At 36.3% G+C, this 24132-nt stretch overlaps 1 protein-coding gene across 1 annotated transcript in view; it reads right to left on the bottom strand.

Annotated features, from left to right (window-relative positions):
* Nucleotides 1-24132, bottom strand: part of Il1rapl2 (interleukin 1 receptor accessory protein-like 2) — a 1034228-nt gene that overhangs the window by 785193 nt on the left and 224903 nt on the right. The window lies entirely within an intron of this gene.

Below are 24132 nucleotides of genomic sequence, written 5' to 3'. Positions count from 1 at the left end.
TTTTGGTGGCTATAGGAACACTGGAACAATGCTTTTTCCCTGGAGGAATTCTATCTTTGTTATTATATTGGCAGCTAGAAAGGGTACTAATCTCCATCAGAGCTGTACTATAGAAGCTTTACTCAGGGGAATTCAGAGAAAGATGGCAGAAGAGAAGCTAGAGGCTAAACAAGCTCTCGCTTATTTAGTGTTCCAGTGAACAGTCCTAGGTTGGAGAATCACACCAAGTGTGTCACCACAGTGCAGAGAGTTTGGCCAGAGAGGGAAAATCCAGGCAGCTTGGTCAAGAAGACAGGTCTGAGCACTGGCTGGTGGTTGGGGCAGCAGCTGAAGCTGCTGCCCCAGCCACCATATCAACAGAGAGAGTTCAAGACAAAGGCCCAGACGCAGTGTGCGAGCAGTCTACTCTTCACCAGTAAGAACTGACAAGGAGCAGAAAACTTCATCCTGCTGATCGCAAACCAGGGATGGCCCAGAAACCAAGAGGCTGGAGTGAATATACCCTAAGACATCTTTATTCCTTCTCACAGAGCAGTGGTGGGAAGGTAGCCCTTCCCCCACTACCGGAGTACAACTCCATCTTTGATACCAACAAAGGTCCAGCAAAGCAGCTAGCTTGAACTCAGGCCTGGGAAGAAAACAATGGGAGCCATTCAGCAGGTCACAGGAACCTGACCGGACCTGCCTGGCTCAGCTCCACTCTTCCCAGGCAGAGGAAGCTCTGCACCCAGAAGAGTGACTTCCTTCACTGGGTAAACAGAGCCTGATGCTGCCTCTCCCCACTGAAGCCTACACAGTAGGAAGGGTGAAAGACAAATGATTGAAAGTCAGTAAACATAAATCCTGAGAATGGCTCCAGGCAGGGCTCTGTGAGTGTCTCAGGAGCTAGCCTCTCAGGGTAAAGCTACTGATTGCTGATAGGCCTCAACCCTACCCAGAACCTAGCCTCTTCACAGCAACTACAAGCTAAAGGAAACAGCCATTTCCCTCTTTTCTGATACTCAATGCAGATCCCCCTCCCACTGAACTCCCACTGAACTAGGTAAGGCAGAGCATTTTTCTACCCACTTACACAAACTGACTTAAGAAACCAATCAAGCCAAGGGAAAACTAAACAACACAAGTAAACCAGAGATTCCACCAAGAGACATTAACTGTTGGGGACTTTAACACACCTCTATCCCCACTAGATAGATCAACTCGGCAAAAAACCGACAGAGAAACTGCAGATCTGAACAACTTCATAAATCAACTAGGTTTAACAGACATCTACAAAATATTTCACCCAGCAGCATCAGAATACATGTTTTTCTCAGCATCAAATAGAACATTTTACAAAATACACCAAATTTTAGGTCACAAAGCAAACTTGTCCACATTCAGAAACATTGAAGTTATGCTCTGCATTCTCTCAGACCACAAGGGAATAAAATTAGAACTCAACACCAAAAGCCTCCAAAGAAAGTCTTTTTACACATGGAGGCTGAACAACACACTGTTGAATCACCAGTGGGTCATGCAAGAGATTAGAAAGGAAATTCAAATGTTCATGATATTCAACAACAATGAACACACAAATTACCAGCTCCTGTGGGACAGAGCAAAGCAGTCCTCAGAGACAAGTTTATAGCTCTAAGTTCCTACATCAACAAATTGGTGAGATCTGAAACCAACAATTTAATGAGACATCTGAAAATCCTTGAAAAAGAAGAACAAGCTAAATCCCAACCCAATATATGGAAAGAATTAATCAAAATTAAATCAGAATTAAATGAATTAGAATTATTAAAAATCATAGAATCAATAAAACAAAGAGTTGGTTCTTTGAAAAAATAAACAAAATTGACAGACCCTTAGCAAATTTTATCAGAAAAAGAAGACAACACACCCAAATAAACTCAGATGAGAATGGAAACATCACCACAGAAACAACCAAGATTCGAACATTATGAGGAAGTACTTCTCAAACCTTTATGCTAATAAGTTTGAGAATCTGAAAGAAATAGATGATTTCCTAGCAAATATTGACATGCCATAACTAAACCAAGATCAGTTAAACCAACTTAACAGATCTGTATAAAGCATCGAAATTTAAAAAAGCAATATGAGACTTCCCATCTAAGAAAAGCCCAGGACCCAATGGATTTACAGAGGAATTGTATAAGGCCTTCAAAGCAGAACTGACACTAATACTCCTCCAACTCTTCAATGAAATTGAAAGAGAAAGTTCACTACCAAACCCTTTCTATGAAGCCAACTAACCCTCATCCCAAAACCAGGCAGTGACTCATCAAAGAAAGAGAACTATAGACCTATTTCTTTGATGAAAATTGATCCAAAACTTCTCAACAAAATTTTGGCTAACCAACTTCAATAATTCATCCAAAATATCATATACAATGATCAAACAGGATTTATTTCAAGGATGCAAAGCTGGTTCAGTATACACAAATCAATTAATATGATTCAGGATAAGAGCCACATGGTTATCGCAATACATGCAGAAAAAGATTTGACAAGATCCAACACCACTTTATGATGAAGGCTCTGGAAAAAGTAGGAATCCATGGAACATTCCTCAATACAATTAAGGCTGTATATGACAAACCTAAAGCCAGCATTATACTTAATGGAGAAAAACTAAAGCCATTTCCTCTAAACTCAGGAATGTGACAAGGATATCCACTCTGTCCACTTCTCTTCAATTTAGTATTAGAATACCTAGCTACAGCAATAAGACAAGATGCAAAAATAAAGAGGATCCAAATAGGGAAAGCCAAAGTACAACTCTCCCTCTTTGCAGATGACATGTTCTTCTATTTAAAGAATCCCATGGACTTCACTCCCACATTACTCTAGCTGATGTGAAACTTTGGCAAAGTAGCAGGGTATAAAATTAACTCAAAAATCAATGCCAACAATGAGAAGAGCACAGCTGAAATCAGAAAAGCAACTCCTTTTGTAATAGCCCCACAAAAAAACCCAAAATATGTAGGAAATAACTTAAATAAAGAAGTGAAGGCCCTCTACAATGAAAACTTTAAAAACCTGAAAAAGAGCATCAAAGCAGAACTGAGGAAGTGGAAAAACCTCCCATGTTTCTGGATCTGAAGGATCAACATCTTGAAAATGGCAATACTTCCATATCTACAAATTCAATGCAATACCTATCAATATTCCAACCTTAGTCTTCAATGAAATAGAAGACACAATCCAAAAATTCATATAGAACAATAGAAGACTCCGAATAGCAAAAATGATCCTTAACATAAATAATAGTGTCGGATGAATAACAAATTTCAAACTCTACTACAAAGCCATAGTAGCTGAAACAGCTGTGTACTGGCACAAGAACAGACCTGAGGACCAATGGAATAAAATCAAAACCCAAAAATGAACCCACAGACCTATAGCCACTGATGAGGGAACTAAAGAAATAGAATGGAAGAAAGACAGCCTCTTCAGTAAATCGTGCTGGCAAAATTGGTTAATCACCTGTAGAAAACTATAAGCTAGATCCTTATATATCACTCTGCACCAGAATCAACTCCAAATGGATCAAAGACCTCAGAGTCAAAGCAGACACCCTGAAAACATTACAGGAAGATTAGGAAAAACCCTAGGTCTCCTTGGCACAGGCCGAAATTTTCTTAGAGACCCCAAAACACAACAAATCAAAGAAAAGTTGGACAAATGGGATTGCATGAAGCTGTAGAGCTTCTGCATGCCAAAGGACATAGCTAGCAAGATCAATGGAAAGCCCATAGATTGGGAGAATATCATCACTGTCCATACAACCAAGAAGGGTCTCATTTCTAAAATATACTTGGAACTCAATAAACTAAATCCCCAACAACAAATCCTCAAAGAAACAACTGCCTAATTAATAAGTGGGCTAAAGACTTAAAGAGGATTGGGTGGGGGGTGGGGGGGTAGATGGGAATGGATGGGAAGGGGAAACAAAGGAGGAGGCTACAATGCTTGATAAGAAATGTACTCATTATCTTGCCCATGTAATTGTAACTCCTCTGTACAGTATTTTCACAATAAAAAAAGACTTAAAGAGAAACTTCTCTGAAGAGAAAATAAGAAAGGCCAATAGAAACGTGAAGAAATACTCAACCTCTTTAGCCATAAAAGAAATGCAAATCAAAACAACATTGACATTCCACCTCACCACAATTAGAATGGCTATAATCAAGAACTCTAATAACAACAGATGCTGGAGGGCATGTGGACAGAAGGGAACCCTACTGCATTGTTGGTGGGAATGTAAACTTGTTCAACCACTTTGGAAAGCAGTATGGAGTTTCCTCAAAAGAGTCCGCATAGAACTCCCTTATGACCCAGCAATCCCACTTTTGGGTGTTTACCCAAATGATTACAAACAAGACTATACTAAAGCTACCAGCACAACTATGTTTATTGCATCATTATTTACCATAGCTAAGATATGGAACTAACCCAGATGCTCCTCAGTAGATGAATGGATCAAGAAAATGTGGCATTTATATACAATGGAATTCTATGCCTTCATCAGAAAGAATGACATTGCCCTATTTGTTAGGAAATGGAAAGACTTGGAAAAAATGTATGTGAAGTAATCCAGGCCCAAAGAAACATAGGTCCTATGGTTTCCCTTATTTGCAATAACTAGTATATGTCTGGGAGAAGCAGAGAAGGTCAAAAGTTATGTACATACAACCAGAGAAGATGATTGTAAGTGAAATGAACCCCACGATATGGACACGTTTATTATTTTTTTTCTTTGTATGTTCCTCCCCCAGGGTATAACCCCTGTTTATACTGTATTTCTTGTTGGTGCTCTGCATCTTGTATATACAATTTTCAAATTTGGGGAAGGTAAGGGAAAAAACAAAATACTTTAATGAGGATACAGTTTGACCCATTATAACAATGAGATGCACAAGACACTGTGTTGAAAAACAAACTTTACAAATTAAGCTGGAGGGGGATGGGGGGAGGAGTTAGGGGAGGAGTTTAGTTGTTTAGGTGGGAGGGAAAGGATGGTAGGGGAAAAACAAAGGAGGAGGTAACAATGCTTGATAGGAAATGTACTCATTACCTTCCTCATGTAACTGTAATCCCTCTTTACAGTATTTTTACAAGAAAAAATATAAAAAATGAACCTCTTCTCAGTAACTCGCCATGGAAGAATGTGTCCAACATACTGTGCTTAGGCCAAATGTTTCTATTTCTAAGTATTTTCCCCATAATGTGTTCCAGATATTCTTGGAAGACAGTTTGTGGAGAAAAGGACAGGCATATTTGTAGCTGACTTTAATTTCTTTAAGAAGTAAGAATACCAGAGGGAAAAGTAAACATTGGGGAAGATAATTCATGAACTTAGCAAAAGAAAATGAGCACTAGTGTAATTTGATACCAAGCAATCAACTCACTTTACACTTACTCCTATGCTTTTCACATTACCTTAATTGATTGCAAAGTTGGCCATCCTCCTCTGCTACCCTAAGCATTCATTAAGTATAATCCAGTTTAGACATCGTCTGTTTAATCACACCAAAAAGAACCTACATGAGTCATAAGACCATGATCTTAAAATAGTGTCATCCTGTCAAAAAACAATTCCTGAGGCTGGGTGTTGGTGGCTCATGCCTGTAATCCTAGCTACTCAGGAGGTCAAGATCTGAGAATTGTGGCTCAAAACAAGCTTGGGCAGGAATTTCTGTGAGACTCATCTCCAATTAACCACAAGAAAACTGGAAGTGGTGCTGTGGCTCAAGTGGTAGAGAGCTCACCTTGAGCTGAAGCGCTCAGGGCCAGTGCTCAGGCCCAGTGTTCAAGACCAAGACCCACAACTGACTATTAAAAAAAAAAGGAAGAGAAACAATTCATGATAGTTAACCTCACATCTACATAGACTAGAATGAAATCAACTGGCCATGTTTATAAAGTACAATATAGCATGCTATAATTTGTAGGCTCTTAAGTGTATCTAGAGGAAAATGGCTGAAAGCAAAAACTTAATGTTGAAGGTCATATTGCAAAGCAATAAAACTCATTCAGGAAATAAACCAAATAACACAATAAAAATCAGCACTTTAAAAATTATAATTGAAGTGCTATGTATGAAACAAGTTGCTAGTTGACACAAATGTGATACTTGACTTTTTCATGAATATTGCAACAAAATGCACTTGACAGTAACCAAGTTCCACTAGTTCTACTTTGTGTGTGTTTTATAAATTACTACATGTATATTATGTTTTTTACGTTTTGTAATCAAATAACAGAAAATGAAAAGACAGAACTAAGAAGAATTGCCCATAGGGCAATGTCACACTCTAAATGTCAACAAGCAATGAATTGCAACTCAGTTATTTAATGATTAACATTGAACATGCATGGTTGAATGAAAATAGGAAATCTCAAGACATAGAAAAACATGTTTTATAAAAACCCAATTTTTATATGATAAAATGTTTTATATAACTTTATGAATACCTCCTAATATATACCATGCCATTAAAATTATTTATTATGTGTGGAGCTAGGTCAATTGGAAATCCAGTTGTAGCCAAAAATTTAGAAACTTTAATTTCTCCCTCTGCTATATTTCCCATAGCATGACTTTTACTTAACCATTTCAGATATCAGGATCCTTCGTTTTTTTCTGAATTGCTCACATCATAATTTGTTCATTAAAATGAGATCTGATCAGTAAAGAAATATTTGGAAAAATGAGAGCTGTTAATGCTAAGTTATGGTTTTATAATTAAATTTCCAGAAATACCTTCCCTTTAAATGGGGAACAATAAGCTTAATGTCACAATAATAAGTAAATACATTTTAAGCTTTTAGGCATCAGGAGACATATTGGGGGAATAAACAGACTTCCCAGGAGTCCCTAAAATTATTTGGCATGATTATAAGGTTAGCCATGGTTAACTGTCTATGTGTACATAATGAAGTGCTTAGAATCAAACTCCAATTCTACAGACTATGTTATCTTTCTTTATGGAAAGCAAAGTAAAGCTTGTGGCACAGTAGACAAGTACAAGTGAAGCTGAGAAAGCTATTTACGGTCACTGTGCCAGTCTCTCTCTTTCCAATATACATAATAAGAATATATACCTCACTGTGAAAATTAACCTAGATAGTAACAAATAAATCACAGAGTACAGCATTTTCCATAGATAAAGTACTGGAAAGATTATGGTTATTAATATTATTTTATCCACATATTAGAGATTCATGAAACCATGGAATGGTTATATCAAGAGGTTATGAAGTATTAATAGAAAAACAAATCAATAGGAAAGTCATTACAACTGGGCAGAGAAGGCAATGATACTAATATTTCTGCCTCATACAATGTCCCAGAATCAGTATTAAATTCTTAGGTCTTTGAGATAAAGCACCACACCACAATCCATGTAGTCCTACTGTGTGCAAAACGATGTGCTGAAGCAGTAATCATAGTGTAAAGCAAATTGCCTTAGACATTGTTGAATGAAGGACAAAACCATCTAAATCCTCCAAGTTTTGTACAGGATACATCAAACACTATCCAATTATGTGCTACTGTGTAGAGACTTAAATTTTTACTAAATCTAGCACAGATTTCTTTAGTGTCTTGTTTCATTTTTTATCAATGTCTGGTACATGCCCATTAGTTTTCTTTTTTTGGGGGGGGGTCCAGTCATGGGCCTGAACTCTGGGCCTGGGCTCTGTCCCTCAGCTCTTCAGCTCAAGGCTAGCGCTCTACCACTTGAGCCACAGAGCCACTTCCAGTTTTTTTCTTTTTGCCTATGTGGTGCTGAGGAATCAAACCCAGGGCCTCAGACATGCAAGGCAAGCGCTCTACCACTGAGCCACCTTCCCAGCCCCGTGCCCATTAGTTTTCTATAAGATTGGTTGTCCTTTCAACCAAACAATGTTGTTTTTTATCAGACTAAACTTACTTTATTTCCTGTGCCCCTGTGCATATCTCAAGAAAAAAATTGCCTGGTATGCATAGAGAGCTCAATTGATTAAAGTTTTTTGATGGCTTTGTTGCTTACATTTGATGCAAATCTTTCTCAGATATTATCCCCAAGTGGGTTCTGCATTCTTTTACATGTGGACAGTCTTCAATATTGCTGATTTTAACTCTTTTCCAAGAAAGTGAGACTCAAAAATATGGGCAATAAACAACTTGATATTAAATACTGGAAAAGCAAAACATGATCTATGACAATGATATACATATATATATATATATGCTATTAGCATTGTACATATCGTACATACATATGCCCCTTTCTAGAAAAAATAATCAAAAACCTCCAACAGAGTCTAATATCACTTTTTAAATTTATCTTAGAACTAATCAAATATTTTGTATATAGATTTTAAGAACTACATATATTAGTATTAGAACATTAGTATTAAGGGTCATTAGTATTGAATATATTTAACCTTTGTTAAGTGGTGAAATAAGAAAAAAATAATCTTGCTGATCTCTTACATATGAAGTGTTTCTATTCTGAAATGTCCTAAATTAAAATGTACAACACAAAAGTATCATGGTCATGAATATATGGTACCTATTAAGTATAAAGTTATTCTCAATGCATGGCACATGTTCAATGTATCTAGGAAGTCAAATACAGCTTTGTTACAGCAGTACATGTTAATTCATTTCTGCAAAGCTATAAGAGTTTTCTCTATGGGGAGAGAAGTGCCTGTTCTTCATGGTATAGATATGGCAGGACAATATCAAACCAAATCGAAAACAGAGGTAGTAATATGGGTCACTTATGTTTTTTTCTAAACAAAAGAGAAAGCATTAAGCTAATTAAATAAATTACTTGAATGATGACTTGGTTATTATAATTTATTCTTTAAGTCAACAATTATGTGGTGTTCCACCTTATTACAGGCTTGTCTACACATAAGCAATGGATAAGACAGATATAACCCACTCCCCTGTATACATCATATTCTAGCAGGCAACATAGAGAGTAAATCAAATGAAATAAGTAACTACTGTAGTATATCAGATGGTGAAATATGAAAAGTAGAAAAATTAGAAAAAGTATATGCACTTTTAGACTGTGGAAAAGGAATGGAAAAAGAAGACTAACAAAGTTTTGAAAAACATAGTTATCTCAAGAGAACTTTACCTCTGAGCAAAGACTTAAAGGTTAGATAGAGCAAGAAATTAAAATCTGGAGGAAAGTTTCAGACCAAGATCACTTAAACCAGACAGTATGGAAAATAGGAGAAAAAAAATACTGTTCTTATCTGAGAAGGACTGGATAGAGAAAAACAGAAAAGTAAGCATTAGGACCACATGCATTTTTACATAATATTTCCAATGCTTGCTTACTCATCTGCTTACTTCCTAGACTATGAGAACTTTAAGGCAGGAACAATATCCATTTTTGTATCATCAAGCATTAAGAATAATACCTGATGGAGTAGCTATTCAATAAACTAATAAATGTAAGCTAACTTAAAGAGCAATATTGAAGAGTAGAAAATCATAGTGTCTTATAAAGTACAGATTTCTAAACAGTTATAAAAGGGAAGACAAAAACGAGCGAGGGAGAAATGTCAGGGTGCACTTCAAAGAGGAAACCACACTTCAGGTTAGTGCCAGAAGAAGTTCCTGTGAGGCTGGGCGAAGTAATTTTTGCCTTCAGCATCACAAAGTTGGAAAACCTCATAATTCATGAACCCGGGAAACCTCAAAATGGTGTTCTATTTCTTAGACATAACACTGAAGAGTTAATGGCAATGCATTTTAATTCACCATAGAAAACTACCTTTAAGCATGAAGAACACAGAGACCAATAAGTATACCCCATGAAAATCATGATTTCCAAATACTGTGTTCAATAATAATGTTGTTCAATAATTACTCTTTCCAGAATCCCAGATCTGCCTACTTCAGTGCTATGAAATTAGTGAGGCCATGGAGAGCTAATGACAACCTTTAATCAAAATTTTAATCTCCAAAGAAATGGAGGGGAAAAAGGATGAACAAATTCAGCAGTGGTACCCACTAGACATTATGTTGAAAATGAACTATACAACCTGAGGGTGGGGACAGGAGGGAAAAACTGGGAGTGAGAAAAGGGGTGACACTGTCCAAAAAGAAGTGTACTCATTACCTGACTTATGTTACTATAATCCTTCTTTACAACATCTTTACAGTAACAATTCAAAACAACCTCTTTAATCTCAGAATTTAAAATGATGGCATCTTGGTTCAGTGAATTCAAGAAGCAGGTATTCCTCAGTGCATTAAAATATTAGAAAAAAGTCTTGTCAAGTGCCTTTCTACAATCATCATCATTTTATTTGGTTATTATCTGGTCAGTGTTCAGATTTATATTCTAGCTCCTTCTATGCTTGACTATAAAATTCTTCCTGCCAATTTTGCCGATTTCTATTTACCAGACATTGATTTTTCTAGTGCATTTCTAAATGAAGCTTGAAATTAATATGCCTTTTTCTTTTATTCACTTTCCTCTATCCTTGCAGCTTCAATAACCAGTCCAAGAAGTGGACCCAATTTGGGAGCAGAGAACAAGTGTTGTCATTTGGAACTAACCTGTTTCTACATTTATAACAAGGTTAGTGAGTAGAAGGTATTTCTTGGCAGAAAAGAAAAACACGTTCCACCCGATTTTCCCCATTCATGATCCTGTGCATATTATAACTTTGATGAAAGATAAAGTGAGTGACACAGAGAGAGGGATGGAGAGAGAGAGACACAGAGGCACAGAGAGAATCCAAACGTACTTTAAAGATCTCCAGATAGACTTTTGAACAATTGGGAAAGAGGAAAGTTCTCACTGTGTTTTCCAGGCTCTTCTCCAACTCCTGGGCTCAAGTGATCTTCCCACTTCAGCTTCTGAGTAGCCAAGGTTAAATGCCTAGTATGAGTTCTTTAGGATGCTGATATCCTATGTAGAATACAATATAAGATCAAAACATGATCTTAAGATATTCCCAATGAAATTGAGATTATAAATCCTACCTCCTCAAATTATTTGAATAATTTAATTAAAATGTACCTTGAAGAATTGCCATAAGAGTCAGGAAGGTCTGATGTGTGGTAATATTTAACTAGGAGAGAAGAAAACAGCCACACTAACGTAATATAAACATTGATGATATTTCTTCTTCCATTCTAATCACCTTTGGTGTAATACTTGAAATCCTTCCAAAATATTTCTGTTATTTTTATAGGGGGAAATTTAGAATTAGATGCAATACTATAGCAAACTTTTGAAGTAATTCAGAAAAAAAGACTTCAATTACTTAGAATTATTAAATTACAAAAATGGTATTCAGAGTCAACTCACCCATTATAAGGATAAAATAATTCAGAGTTGGAAAAAACTTTAACATAATGAAGGATGTCCATTTATTGTTCAGGTTAAATTGATTTTAAAAAAGAAGATAGAGTGTCCATATCTAGTTCTAGATTTCTATTGTTGCATCCTATTCTGAGACCAGCTATATGCAGCATTCATTCTCCATTGTAAAATGTGTGGAAAGGCATTTTTATTATATAAGAAAAATGGTCTTTAATAGATAACTTGAGTATAAAATACTTGTAAGTAAACTGGGTCTTTAATTAGTGACAGTGAAATTTGTATGAAGTCATACATTTTCTGGGGATCTTTTCATATTCTGAAATCTTCTCAAGTAATATTTATTTTCATTATGAACAGCTATTATCTTCAAAAGTATTTATTTGGTTTGACTTTTTCCTAACATGTGCATCCTTTGGGGACATTCAAAAATGTTCTTGAGAATCTCAATAAAATTCATAAAGCTGATGACCACACAATTGGGGTAAATTCACAAAGAACTTGGGACCCTGGACTAATGTTTATATAGAGAGAGATTAAAAAGCCTTCCATACTTAAAACTGACCATTTAGAAATGAAAAAAAATAGATAAAAGACTTGATTCTTTAGCCCACTTATTAATGAGGTGGTTGTGTCTTTGAGAATTTGGGACTGGAGGGTTAATTTATTGAGCACTAGTTATATTTTTTATCTGAAGCCCTTGTCTGTTGTATAACTAGTGAAGGTCTTCTCCCAATCTGTGGGCTTTCTATTTCTCTTGCTAGCTATTTCCTTTGTCATGCAGAAGCTCTGCAGTTTAATGCAATCCAATTTATCCAGCCTTTCTTCAATTTGTTGTGTTTCTGGATCTTTATTTAGGAAGTTATCACCTGTACCAAGGAGCCCTACTGTATCCCCTATCCTTTCCTGTAATATTTTCAGAGTATCTGCCCTTGAGACTTCTCTGGAGAGGAAACAGGAATTGCCAATAGACACATGAAGAAATGTTCAACATCTCTAGCCATAAAAAGAAATGAAAATCAAAACCACTTTGAGATTCCACCTCACCCCAGTTAGAATGGCTATTACCAAGAAAACAAATAATAAAAGATGCTGGAGGGGATGTGGCCAAAAGGGAACACTACTTCTGTAGCTACTACTGTTGGTGGGAATGTAAACTTGTTCAATCACTGTGGAAAGCAGTATGGAGGTTCCTCAAGAAGCTAAACATAAGAATGCCCTATGATCCAGCAATACCACTCTTGGGCATTTACCCAAATGATCACAAACAAGGTCACACTAAAGCCACCAGCACAACTATGTTAATTGCAGCATTATTTACCATAGCTAAGATATGGAACCAATCCAGGTGTCCCTCAGTAGAAGAATGGATCAAGAAAATTGGTATATACCCAATGAAATCCTATGCTTCCATCAGAAGGATTTATACCACCCCCCTTCATAAGAAAATGGAAAGACTGTAAAAATTATATTAAGTGAAGCAAGCCAGACCAAAAGAAACATAGGCTCCAGGGCTTCCCTCACATGTAATAATTAGTATATTTCTAGGATAGTCCTAGCAGAGGATCATAAAAGCTCAAGAGCTATGTATATATGACCATATAAAATGATGCAAAACAAAATGAACTCCAAGATACAGAAACAAGAGGGCTTTTTAATGTAAAGATATTTCTTTTTGCTTTCATTTTTACCTTTAGTTTTTTTTTTTTTTTTGGTGCCTTGAATCTTGTATATATGTTTATCTGACTTGGGAAAGGGAAGGAGAATAACAAAATGTTGAGATAAAGGACAAAGGCTGAACTAATGCAACAGCAATATTCACAAAACACAATGTTGGAAATGAACTTTATTAATTAGGGGGGAGATAGTTGGGGGAGGTAAAATGGGAGAAAAAGGAGGGAGAGGGTAACAATGTTCAACAAGAAAGGTATATTACTCGCATAACTATAACCCATCTGTACACAACCCTTAAAATAAAATAAAATTGAAAAAAGACAAGTTTTCCAGAAGACATTTTCTTTTCTAGGAGGACACTAGGATAGTTGCAATAAAATCAATAAAACACAATAACCAAAGAAAAATATAGAGAAAAAAGTAGTTGCCATCCTTATTATTTTCCCCAACAGTTGAAAACAGTTCCCAAGAATGCAGAATATGGGAAGGAAAACTGTGAATGATGCTATAGCTTGAATGTCCCCATCAAAGCTCACACTTCAATTTAATCCCCATTGTGAGGTAGTAAGAGGATAGAAGTGTAGTACAACCACAGTATTTGAAGTTGGGACCTCTATGAGCTAACTAAAGTTAAATGAGATCACAAGGATGGAGACCTACAACCCTAAGATCCTCTCTCCATGTGATGCCTTGCAGAATCCCATGATCAAGAAGGACTTCATCACATAATGCATGCCTTATCATGAATGTTTCAGCCTTTATAACAATAAACTTATTTTTTTTCTTTTTTATACTTTTTATTATAAAGATACTGTACAGAGGGGTTACAATTACATGAGTAAGGTAATGAGCACATTTCCTCTTGAGCATTGTTACCCGCTCTTTTGTTTTTCCCCAGCCATCCCTTCCCTCCCCACCTCCTCAACTCCCCCCCCCCAAGTTATAGAGTTTGTTTTTTGGTCGGTCGTGAGGCTTGAACTCTGGGCCTGAGCGCTATCCCTGCGCTCTTTCAGCTCAAGGCGAGCGCTCTACTGCTTTAGTCACAGTGCCACTTCCGGTTTTCCAGTGGTTTATTGGAGATAAGTGTCTCACGGACTTTCCTACCCTGGCTGGCTTTGAACCACGATCTTCAGATCTCAGCCTCCTGAGTAGCTAGAGTTACAGGCATGAGCCACCAGTGCCCAGCTATAGAGGTTTTGTTTGTTTGTTTTTGTTTTTGTTTGTTTTTTGTTGTGAAAATACCGTGCAGAGGGGTTACAATTACATGGGCAAGATAATGAGTACATTTCTTATCAAGCATTGTTGCCTCCTCCTTTGTTTCCCTTCCCATCCCCTTCCCCCATTCCCCCTCCCCCTCCCCCCCTCCCTCCCCCATTCCCTTCCCTCTCCCCTCCCCCCCTAGAGTTTGTTTTTTAACATAGTGTCTTGTACATATCATTGTTACAATGGGCCAGCCTGTATGTTTCAGCATTTTGTTAATTCCCTTCCCCTCTTTTTTTCTTTTAGTCTACTTAGCCTGTGGTATTCAGTTAAAGTACTAAGAAACAGATGAAGCCAGAAGGCAGACAAGGGGAGCAGAAGTCAAGTGTACAGAACAGAGTCAGCCAAAGCCACACTAGAATCCCAGTTGCCCAGTTTATCCTGTGGCCCTGAGTCAGTTACATTATTTCTTGTATTCTTCAGTTACTTCTTGGATTTTCAGTTCCTTCATCTGGGGATATATTGTATCTCCTTAGCAATTACCTAGATAAAATGATGAGTTTAGTACCTGGCACGTAGTAAGCACTTAATACATGTGGGTCATTAGTGCTATCCATATTAAATACAAGAATACATGCCAAGGCAATATAGTGACCTTACTACCTCTTCTCTTCACAATTACAAATAATCATCATTTTATTATATTTTTCAATAAAGCAATCTTTTTTAGTAATCATATCATGGAGTTGAGAGATTTAAATGAGATAAAGTACATAAGGTGCTTAGCCCAGCACTTTCCACATTGCAAACATTCAAAAACAGCTACAGTATCCAAGATCATTTGATCTGTAGGTTTCTTCTAAAAAGTACTGTATGACCTGCTTGTAAGGGCACTAGCTTATTACAGTGGTATGTGTTCCCATAAGGTTTGTAAAGGAAGTCAAGAACAAAGACATATTCTACTTCTAATAATCCACAAGAGGTTTGTGTATTGTACTGTTTCCAGTTCTTTTTTTTCTCTTTTGTTCTTCTGTCATTTCCCTTTGTCTCTTTTTTATTCCTATATGTTTTGTCTTGTATGAAGGTTTAACCGAATTGGGTAGGGAAAGGGGGAACACAGAAATGGTGGGACAAAGGGTGAACTATCAGCAGTGATATTCACTAGATATTATGTTGAAAATGAACTATACAGCTTGGGAGAGAGGGGAATTGGGAGGGCAAACCTGGGAGAATATGAGGGAGGTGTGACATTGTTCAAAATCATTATAATAAAATATCTTAACAGAAATAAAACAGTAAAATACATTTAGTGAAGTAGTTGCTTTTCCAAAAATTATCAGAAGCATGTATCAGCATTTGTGTCATATGAAAAAGTCCCTAAAGAAGAATTAATATTGGAAGAATTGGACTCAAGTCTCACAAATACTTCTATCAAATGCCTGTCTTTGAATGTCTGTATATGACTGACACTTCTGTAACTTTGTTGATAAAGAGGGGCTACAACTCCTTCAGGATGAAACTCATGACTAATATAGTAACTTAGTTAGAAATAGTCTGTATCACTGTGGAAAGACTAAAACTGAAAAGAATTCTATAGAGAATAATAAAGTAACAAATGAATATTGAAGAAAAAAAATTTGGCCAATCCTGGGACTTGAGCTCAGAGCCTGGCTCTGTGTTCAAGGCTTGAACTCTACCACTTTAGCCACTGTGCTTGAAGAAAAAATTTTAAGAGGAAAAGATTTCTATTAAGGCATATTTATAACAGCAGTGTGAGTACAGTTAATATTGTATGTACTTCAAAATAGCTAAGAGTGAGTTTCCAATATGTTATCACCAAAAACAAGTGAGGTAATTGATATGTCACAACATTCCATGTTGTCTACATCTGTCAGAACACCATCTTACATGTCATGAACAGGAAATTATGACATTAATTTAGAATAATAAAAAAATAAAACAGAAATGTATTCACAGCCCTCTCTCAGATCTTTAAATAAGTGGCACTAAAGATATACAGCTTTTTGTCCAATCAAACATGCATCAAAAGGACTTTTATTTTATTTTATTTTATTTGGGGGGGGTCCGGTCATGGGCCTGAACTCTGGGCCTGGGCACTGTCTCTCAGCTCTTCAGCTCAAGGCTAGTGCTCTACCACTTGAGCCACAGCGCCACTTCTGGCTTTTTTCCTGCTTATGTGGTGCTGAGGAATCGAACCCAGGGCTTCATGCATGCAAAGCAAGTGCTCTACCACTGAGCCACATTCCCAGCCCATGGACTTTTATTTTAAAATTTCAAAACTAGCCAGAACATTATATAGTAGCCCAAGTTAAGTCAACACTGTTCTCCAGGCCAATTGTGTAACACAAAATAGGATACCTAAAACTAAAAGAAATGTATATTTTATATTAAACTGTATTAACAAAGGGGAAAAAGACCATTCAAGGGAGTTTCAAATATTATTAAAGTTAGTGCAGAAGGATAAGAAAACATTTGAATTCAGGGCATTTTCTGTAATTGTTTGAAAAAGAATAGAATGAAGTTTTAACTGTAGACTTTTTAAGGCCATGGATACATGTAGTATTCATAGCTGTGTAAGGTTGACTTGTGTTTTTGGCAAAATAAAATTGATTTGTGAAAAAATTAATTAGCAGGGTAATTCACAGATGACTATAATCCCTACCCCTTACAAAGATTAATTGGAAGGGTACAGCTTCACAGGAGAGCTTGGGTTTATGCAAATTTCTACTGGCACAGAAGCAGCACTTATGCTTCTTTAGGGATCAAATAAATTACAATTATATATGTGAAATAATGTCACAATGTCAGGTGCCCCATTAGGGACAAGTTATCAAGCTCTTTTCTACAGTCAGTTCCTCTTGTTGCAAATATCCTTGGTAGCAGATTTCAAACACAAATGAAAAGAATGGAATGGATCCTCTATTTTTTCTAGTTCTCTTTACAGCATGCATAGGTAATTGAGTACCCATTTAAGGGGGAATGGCCTAAAAGGATAACCTCTCCCCAAAGAAGCGTTAGTATTTCTCAAAATATACATCTCCATGTAGAATTTCAGAGTTTTGCATCAAATAACAGCCCAATACCACATCATTAATATAACCAGAAATCTTTCTAATTGTGTAATACAATTTCATACTCTTACAATTGGATTGTTCCACTTGTGTCCCAGAGAACATTGAAGGAACTTAGTGTGATTAATATATTCAACCACTGTCTAACCAGGTCTTCTGGAAGTAGCTTCCTAAAGGAGCTCTCTATCTCTGGCCTTGTATATTAATCCCTTTTTTACACTGTAGAAAAATAGTGTTTCATCAGTGGTCCCCTAATGCCTTTCATGGTAAAGACTAAATTCCTTAATGTGGTATAAAGGCCCTTCACAGCAATCTCTCCTAACTCCAATTTTAACCCCTTACCATACTTTTCTAAAAATCTGCTGGGTTCTACTTACTAAATCTATTTCACATCTATTCCCACAAGTCAGTCCACAGGTCAATTGTAGAACTTCACTATTTTAAAACTGAATTACTAAAATAGGTTCTGACTGGTTCTTTTTTTTCCATGCTCTACTCTCTTAAGTACATTGATCAACATGCAAAGAATGAATCTGAAACACATATCTGATTATCTGCCTCCTGCAGTTAAAAGCTTCCCATGCTTTCTCATTTCTTGCAATGCAAAGGCCAGGCTCTCCTTAGCTTGGTTCACAGCCTTTTCCCATATGCTATGTGGACATCGTCTCTCCAATTTCATACTCTCCCTATCATCACACATATACCATGTTCTGCCCACATACATGCCTATAGTTCCCAATGTTCATAAGATTCTTGTATATAAGCCTCAGTAAGCACAGTATACAAAGGAATCTTTTTGTTCTCCATCTTTCAGGCATAAGGCCTGTGAAATTATTTGGTACCTGATGGGAGAGACAGATCCTTTTATTGGCTGCCAACAGCCTATCTACCTGTATTGACAACTTCCCACAGCCCACCAATGATAAATAAATCTTCAAATATACCTTGGAAAATAAAGGTTTCCCACAGCTAAATAAACGATTATTAGAAATAACCATTCTTGTGTGTGAGTAAGTTTAGTAGTCAGGATCTGCGATAGAGGAGATTCATTCAAGTGTTGTTTGTACTGCTTTAGTCCTTTCACAAAGATACCATTGTATCTATCTCTCTGTGGTACAATTTTTACTTCTTAGTCTCTAAATGAATTTTCAGAGTTTTTTTTTTTTTTTTTACTGGTGCTGGGTATTGAAATCAGGTCCTCATGCATGTTACGTACATGCTCTGTGACTAACATATTTAACAATAACTCTAATGGCATTTATTTAGGCTTTGGATTCTATAGCTTAACAGTTTTTAAAGTAGATATAAAGGTTTTACATTGAACATACTGACTGTTAGAATCTTCTTGGGTAATGATTTCATAGCTTACAAATCCTGAGGAATTTCTGCTATGTTTTAGACCAGGTACCAGCAACTGTCTATTCAAGAACATGCCCATGTTCAGTAAAGACATATGCATATGGGTTCCAAATTTGAAATTATCTAACATTAGCCAATTCAAACATACTGTGTAAGTGTTCAAATCACAGTAAAGTTTTCTTTGAACCTAACCATAGAAGATCAACTCCTAAGTATATAAAATTGATAACAGTAATGCCTTTTGTTCTAAACCTCCAAAATCAGGTTCACTATGCTTACTAAAGGTCTCCAATAACTTCTAATACAGAGATCTACAAACTTTCCTTTATGAGAGCCAAAAGACTAAATAGGCTAGAAAGTCTCTGTGGCCTCTACTCACCTCAGGCATCTTATTGCAAAAGAAGCCCGAGGTAGGATATGAATGCATGAGCAAAAATCTATGTTTCAATAAGTGGTATGCCAACTTTGACTCATGAGCCATAGTTTTCCCATCTCCAATTATTTTGACTATAGCTCATATTAAGAAATATATTTTAGTTACGATCCAGTATATGCATACACACACATATAACTAGAACAAAGTTTTAATGAAGCAAATATTCCTTCTTATATACAATGTAGTCAATGTTTTCCGTTTCCTTCCATTATTGCTTTAAAATGCTAGTGGAAACCTACTAGATCAGTTCTAAAAATCACTAATGAGTTGTAACTCAAAAGTTGCAAAACACTATTCCCATGGATTTCACTGTTTTACTTATGGTCTGAATCACATAACTAGAATTTGAATACTTTTGCCTTCATTACTTAATTCATTCAACTGTGTGTGAAAAATAGCATTATAAATAATACATTGAGTGATAACTGAAGAAAGATAACTTGCCACTAAGTACATATGCTGAATCCAACAGAACAAATATTCCAGAAGTATTCTGAATAAGTGCTCAAATATGCAACTTGAATGGCCTTGGCTCTACATTTTCCTGAAGTGAAAGCAGTTCTCTCCTCAAATGTTGTCTTAGTGTACATTTCAGAAACATGGTGAGTCCCCTTGAAGTTGCAGAGCTCAAGAGCAAAGAATATGACACCTAGTAATTGTTTCTGAAAGAGGACTATCTTTAGCCTGAGGGGTTCTCTTTCTTTCTGCATGGCCTCTGAAGTTAATTGATCAATCTATAAAATTGAAAGGAAAAGAAAAGCACACTGTAGAAATCCTAAGGTTCTTTATAACACAGCCTACAGGCTAAGTGAATGCCAGTTAATGGGGCAACATTCAGAATTCAAGGAAAGTAATTGATTGCTTGGCTAACACCCCCTCTATATTAGGACAGGACTTCATAATGACATCTCCACATGAAGCTTCTCCCAACTGTAGAAGACCTTAGGGGTTTACAACTTACGTGAAGTTATAGAACTTTTTAGGATGGACAGCTTTATATAAATATTCCCTATTACCCGGAATAAGAAAATATCATTTCAAGTTCCAAAGTTAGAATTTGTCACTGATATTCTACTCAAAATACAAACTGTGTTTTTCCTTGACTGAGCAGTTAAATGTTTAAAGAAGCCAAAATTTCCCACGAAATACTATTAAACTAACATAATTTTCATAAAGTAATTATATCTTAATTTTGGAAAGCAGTTACTGAGTGTGTGAGCTAGGCTGTAAAAGACAGCTTTTTTTACAGCCTAGAGGGATACTTTGGTAATTAACAAATGTTCATGAGATTTTGAATGCACCTAAACTGGAACAATGAAATCATTTCCCAGGCCACCGTGGCCCAAGATAAATTTGCTGATTCTTAACATTACCAGTATTTTTCTTTAATCTATTACTGGAAAAGTAGAAAGAAAACTGAGTTCAAGTTCTTGGTTTAGTATCCCATTTGAGAAATCCTAATTTATGTAGCAGCACTAGCACTCAGGCATATATCTGAAGGAATATAAGTCAGGATACAATAGAGACATCTACACAGCCATACTTACTGCAGCACTATTCGAAACAGTGAAGCTATGGAATCAGCCTAAGTGTTCACGAACAGACAACAAAAAAATGTAGTAAATGTGGTCCAGATACATAAAGGAGTATTATTTAGACGTGAACAAGAATGAAATTATGTAATAGCCCCAGAGAAATTAAAATACTTAGGAGTTAACAAAAGAGGTGAAGGACTTGTATGATGAAAACTTTAAAAACCTGAAAAAGGAAATCAAAGCAGAACTAGACAAGTGGAAAAACCTCCTATGATCCTGGACTGGGAGGATTAAATGGCAATACTGCCAAAGGCTTTCTAATAATTCAACATGATACCCATCAATACCCCAACCTCATTCTTCAATGAAATAGAAGACGCAATACAAAAATTCATATGGAACAATAAAAGACCCTTAATAGCAAAAATAATCCTTAGTAGAAAGAACAGCACTGGAGGAATATCAATTCCAAATTTCAAACAATACTAGAAAGCCTTAGTAATCAAAACAGCTTGGTACTTGCACAAGAATAGACCTGACGACAAATTGAATAGGACTGAAGACCCAGAAATGAACCCACAGACCTAAAGCCACCTAATCTTTGACAAGGGAGCTAAAAAAATAGAATGGAAGAAAAAACACCCTTTTCAGTAAATGGTGCTGGCAAAATTGGTTAAACACTTATAGAAAATTAAAGCTAGATCCTCATATATCACCCTGCACCAGAATCAATTCCAAATGGATCAAAGACCTCAAAATAAAAGCATACTCCCTGAAAACATTACAGGAAGGAACAGGAGAAACTCGAGAGCTCCTTTGTACAGGCCAAAATTTTCTTAATAGAGACCCAGAATCACAACAAATCAAAGAAAGGTTGCACAAATGGGATTGCATGAGACTGCAAAGCTTCTGCAAGGCAAAGGACATAGCTAGCAAGATCAATAGAAAGCCCATGGACTGGGAGAAGATCTTCACTAGCCATACAACGGACAAGGGTCTCATACCTAAAATATACTTGGAACTCAATCCTCCAACAACAAAAATAGCTAAATCCTTCAACAACAAATCCTCAAAGTAACAACTGCCCAATTAATAAGTGGGCTAAAGACTTAAAGAGAAACTTCTCTGAAGAGGAAATAAGAATGGCCAATAGACACATGAAGAGGTTGAGTAACCTCTCTAGCCATAAAAGAAATGCAAATCAAGACAACTTTGAGATTCCACCTCACCCCAGTTAGAATGGCTAGAATCAAGATATCTAGTAACAACAGATGCTGGAGGGGATGTGCCAAAAGGTAACTCTACTGCATTGTTGGTGGGAGTGCAAACTTGTTCAACCACTTTGGAAAACAGTATGGAGGTTCCTCAAAAGACTCCACATAGAGCTCCCTTATGACCCAGCAATCCCACTTTTGGGCATTTACCCAAATGATCACAAACAAGGTCATACCAAAGCTACCAGCACAACCATGTTTATCACAGCATTATTTACCATAGCTAAGATATGGAACCAACCCAAATGCCCCTCAGTAGATGAATGGATCAAGAAATGTGGTATGTATGTATGTATATATATGTATATATGTATATATACATATATACATACATACATACATATATACATATACATATATATATATATATATATAATGGAATTCTATGCCTCCATCAGACAGAATGGCTTTGCCCTATTTGTTAGGAAATGGAAAGACTTGGAAAAAATTATGTTAAGTGAAGTAAGCCAGGCCCAAAGAAACATAGGTCCCATGGTTTCCCTTGTTTGCAATGACTAGTACATGTCTAGGTCAAGCAGAGAAGGTCAAAGGCTATGTACATATGACCACATGAGATGATGTTACGCAAAATGTACCCCAGGATAGGGACACAAGTGGTCTTTTCTTTCTTGCTATTGTTTTTAATGTACTTATAATGCACTATGTGATTCTTTTGTTTCTTTTGTATGTTCTTCCCCCATGGTATAACCCCTGTTTTCACTGGACTTGATGCCAGTGTTCTGCATCCTGTATATACATTTTTGTAATTTGGGGAAGGGAAGGGATATAGCGTAATGCTTTAATGGGGATGCAGGTTGACCAATTGTGATGACAAGCTGTACAGGACACTATGTTGAAAATGAACTTTATGATGTCAGGGTAGGGGAGAGGATTTAGAGAGGTAGGGAGGAAAGTGATGGTAAGGGGAAAACAAAGGAGGAGGTAATAATGCTCGATAAAAAATGTACTCATTACCTTAGTCATGTAACTGTAACCCCTTTGGACAATATTTTTACAATAAAAATATATATGTGATAAAAAGAATGAAATTATGTCAATTATAGAAAAATGGATGGAACATGAGATTATTTTAATGAAATAAACCAGACTTAGAGGGATGAGTATCAGGTTTTGTCTCAAATAAGTAATATAGACATAGATGTGCATATATATGTATAGCAACACACATAACATAGTAGAAACATGTGAGAGGTGACAGAGAGATTAAAAATAGTGATAAAGCAGTTTAATCTGATCAAAGTACAATAAATACAGGCCTTATAGAAATACCATGCTGAAATCCTTTGTATAATTAAAATGCACTAAAAAGTGATACTGTAGTACATCTGAGTAATAATCTCTCTTTCTAAGCTTTCACCAAAGAAAAAGGTATTACATCCACTTGTGACTAGTTAAATGATGAACACATTTTAACTGACTAGAAGAGGGCATGTGGTCTCTGATAGCAAGGAATCTAAGTCAGAGCAGTAGTCAGCACCAAACTGAGCAAGTTTCCTCTTTTTACAGAATCAAATTTCCCTTGACATGGGTTGTTGTAATCTATAGTTTGGCGTACAGAGAATGAACACATATGTTTGTTCCTCATTTTCAGCTATATCATCTATCGAGTCTTCATAGCACTGAGGGTATTATTTTCATTTCTTTTTCTCAACTGGTTTAGAATTCAAGAAAGAGGAGTGTTATGGTAATCACTAGGCCCTGTGAAGATTCTCAACACTTTCCCTAAAAGTTTTTCTATTTCTAGTAGGAGTATCCTCTCACCTTCCCTCTACCATGCTCTTGGAATAATTTCCTAACAAACACTGGAATTTAATTCCGCTTTTCTCAAAATATGAACAGTGTCATTCACTAATTTCTCTTATACTCAACAAGGTATATAATACTATAAATGAATAAGAATCCTATTATTATATAAATAAACATATGAGATAAAAATAAGATATAAAGTTTAGAACTATATTGTTAGTCATTGCACTCATTCATTAAGTGCCATATACTGGGCAGCTTATGCAACAGAAAATTATTTTCTTGCAGCTGTGTAGCGAAGTCTGGTATCAAGGTGTTGGTGGTATTGGTTTGTTCTATGGCCTTGTTTCATTGCCTTAAAAATGACAATCTCCCTATGTCTTCACCTAGTCTTCCTTCTATGACTTTGTGGATCTTAATTTCTTCATATTAACACACTAA

The sequence above is a fragment of the Dipodomys ordii genome, unplaced genomic scaffold (assembly GCF_000151885.1).
Source record: "Dipodomys ordii isolate 6190 unplaced genomic scaffold, Dord_2.0 Scaffold88, whole genome shotgun sequence".
NCBI classification, from domain to species: Eukaryota; Metazoa; Chordata; class Mammalia; order Rodentia; family Heteromyidae; genus Dipodomys; species Dipodomys ordii.
This window is presented reverse-complemented; position numbering and strand designations above follow the sequence as displayed.